Source organism: Olea europaea, chromosome 8 (assembly GCF_002742605.1).
Source record: "Olea europaea var. sylvestris chromosome 8, O_europaea_v1, whole genome shotgun sequence".
Classification (NCBI taxonomy): domain Eukaryota; kingdom Viridiplantae; phylum Streptophyta; class Magnoliopsida; order Lamiales; family Oleaceae; genus Olea; species Olea europaea.
Window position 1 is genome coordinate 14,975,373 of NC_036244.1, and position 3,755 is coordinate 14,979,127.

The window sequence follows — 3,755 nt, forward strand, 5'->3', positions numbered from 1 at the left end:
TACTCAACTATTTTATTTTATTTTTTTTAATGACGAGGGAACACGCAGTCGCTACCATTCGGGTACGCACTGAGTAAACTCTCGAACTGACGTAATAGTCTGCAAGCCACTCCACCTAAGTAAATCGCACTAGGCAAGCCCTGTGCGACATGCTTGATCAAGAAAGTGTTGGTAGGGGATACTCAACTATTTTTATATTACTCGTCTGTGATATTACAAATTTTGAGCAACATACTTCATAAAAACTAGTGAGCTACAACTTGAAACCTTAGCTTATCGTTAATAATTTAAAAGGAGAACTACAAATAAGATCGTTTGATTTTAAAATCCTCATGAGAGATTTTAAGTGAACAAAAAAGTTTTAACTAGTGCACACCAAAAATTGAAATTTATGACAAATTTTATATAAATTAACTTAATAGTAAATTTTAATTGATTGATTTAAAAATCATTTACAGTGAAATTAGAACCAACCGATAGACCAAGAACCAGTAAAATTTTAACTTTAAGAGTGTGTTTGATTGGCATGAAAAATATTACCTAGAAAAGAAAATGTTTTCCATCTTTTGTGGAAAATAAAAACCACCTCTACCCAAGGAAAATATTTTCCTTAAAAACAAGGAAAATTAGGCATATTTTCAAAAGTTGGAAAATATTTTCCATGGAAAAAAATAGCAATCAAACACTCCAAGTAGGAATTTGGGTGGAAAGTTGATATTTTCCATGGAAAATAAATGTAATCAAACACACCCTAATCGATTTGAATTAGCTATTTTTGTTCGGTCCAGTTTGGGTTGTTGATGGGTAAAATGCCCATATCCTTTAAACTTTGAAACTGATATGTTTAGGGAAAATTGCAGTGGAGAGACGAATTCTTTCTTTTGTTGCAAAATACATCTTAACTTTTCATTTTTGCTGCCGCAGTTCCAAACCTTTTACTTGCACTACAACTGAAGTCTATTTGATAGATTCCATCTACTTATTCGTTAATCAACCCTTAAATTAAATGTTTGACTCAACTTGACAAAATAAGTGAAAAGTAAAATAATGAATTTACATTTTTATAATAAAATAATTAAACAAAAAACCAATAATAATAATAATAAAATCAAGTTTTTGTCTTCTGCAAACACTCCCTACCCCTTTCCCAACACCAAAACCCAAGAAACCTAGCTACGGTTCTCCCACCCATCTACCTGACGTTGCACTATCCAACAACACCATCACAAAGGTCACCACCACCATCCCAAATCTCAAACAATAATACAAAATTGCTCAAATCCAAAGAATTTTAAAACATTTAGCAGAAGATCAAACTTGACAAAAGGAAAATCGTGGAATCTTTTTTTGGTTTAATTATTTCATTATAGAGAATATGCATATTCACTATTTTAACTTTCACTTAATTTGTTAAGATGAGTCAAACTTTTGATTTAAGGGTTGACTAACGAATAAGTTGGTAGAATCTATCAAATGGACTTAAGCTGCAATAGAAATAAAAGATTTGGGATTGCGATCGTAAAAATGAAAGTTTAATGTGTATTCTGCAGCAAAAGGAAAGGTTTGGAACCTTCACTGCAATTTTCCCCATAATATATTGATAAATTGCACATTATGTCTTGAAACTTTTCAAAGAAGTGTTGTTATAGTGTGAATTTTTCATGTTTGGCAAAGATCATGAAAATTACGAGAGGAAAAGAAGTCTTTCTCGCCCTCCTAACAAATTTTCGGATGAAAATCATAATTAGAGACAACATGTGCATATTGATAGATAATTAATGATAGTATTTATTAATAGAAGGTTAATGATAACATTTTGATAAAAAATTAAAAATAAAATAAAAATAAAAATTGGGTCATTAGTATGAAAATAAGCAAAGATTGTGAACATGTATTGCAATTAAAGTGCGGCATGGTCAACACAAATTGCAGTTTAAATAAAATTACAATTAAACTTATAGAAAATAAAAAATGAAAAATAATATAAACTTTCATCTTCTCCACCAATTCTATTACAGTTAATGGCACTATAACTATCACCATCACTATCAATATGACAATATCACCATCACTAACACTTCCAAAAATTATTTGAATTTCTCTCTCTCTCTCTCTCTCTCTCTTTTTATTTTTTTGTTTATCATTTTTTTAATTCTTTTCTTTTTTCTTTTTTTATTCATTATAAATGAGATAACATGAAAAAAATAAAAATCATTTCACCCTTCTTTACTTGGTAAAAAATATTTGATCTAAGGTGAATTTTGGGTCAATTAAAAGTCACTGCGTAATTTAAAGTTTTGAACCACAGTGCAAAAAATGAAAATTTTGGAACCTCACAGTCGGTTTTCGGAATGTTTGGAAACTGAGTGCAATTTACTGACCTAATTTAGTTCTACACGATAGCTCTCCAACCAAACACGGCCGTATCAGTTGGGATTTGATGGGAAGAAGTTTACATAAATGCACTCTTACATTTGATTGGGTCAGACATTGTTGTTGTAAAACATCAGGTGCCAGGGTGGACAGATAGTGTCCGTGGGGACCACATTTGAGGGGCAAAGTTGTCCGAAAATTATAAGGATGGCATTTCTGTAGATTATATATCAATGAGGGCCTTTACAGTGAAGAACCCTAGCAGACAGCGTGGAAGCCCCAGATTCGTGGGCGGAATGATTTGAAAAGGGCAGCCAGGAGATGGTGGCCCATTAGGTTTTGCACTTTGTTAATAAAATAAAATAAAAATAAAAATAAAAAAAATGTTAAACCCCAACTCTGAGGGCCCCACCGCTCCACTCTTAGAACTTTGTGAGGGAGATAAATCGCAGGATATGTCCCAGCAGGCCAGGGAACAAAAGCTGTCTGTACACTGCGTCTATAAGGAGTCCAATTTCATGTCTCAGGAATCGAACCCCCACACTGCGGCTGCTAACAAAGCGTGAGATAACCTCACTCCCGTTCTTTGCACCACTAAGCTATGTCTCGTAGGGCAGATTTTGCACTTTGTTGAAAAATATAAAGTGTATGTTTGAGCAACATTATTTTAAAAAAATATGTTTTGAAATAGTAGTTGATGGGAAATGTGTGATTAAATAATGAGAAAAAATTTTGAATTTGTGTATAATATTATTTTATTGAAAAATATGTGATTGAAATAATGTCAAATCACTATTTAAGAATACATTTTTTTTTGAAATAATAAGGCTTAAACAAGGCCTAAACTTATGTTGACTTGATTTTCAAATTTTTAATACATTTTAATAAAAGTTAATAAGGTATTATCTATAATTATAATATATTATATTAAGTATCACTTGAGAATCATTTTTTGAACGATTATAACTTTAGTATAATTTAATTCTTTTAATAATACATTATATTTATTTTTCAATATGCATTTAATTTATTTAATTATTTAGTTACTATCAATGTACATGTACATTTGACAAATTCATTTTACTTGTATACTTTCATTAATGTATGAATTCCCAATTAATTTGCATTCACTTTCATTTAATTAATATTTATCTTCATTTATGCATTTCAATGTCATTAATTATAAGTTAATTAAAATTTCACATTCAAGAGTGCATTTCATTATTCACGTCAATATATGCTAATTAACATTCAATTTTACTTAGTTAGAAATTAAATAAATGATTTAACAAGCATTTATTGTCACGTATATATTCTCTGATATTAATTCTAACATTCACATGTATTCAAATATTACTTTTATAGTATTTATAAAGCATTTC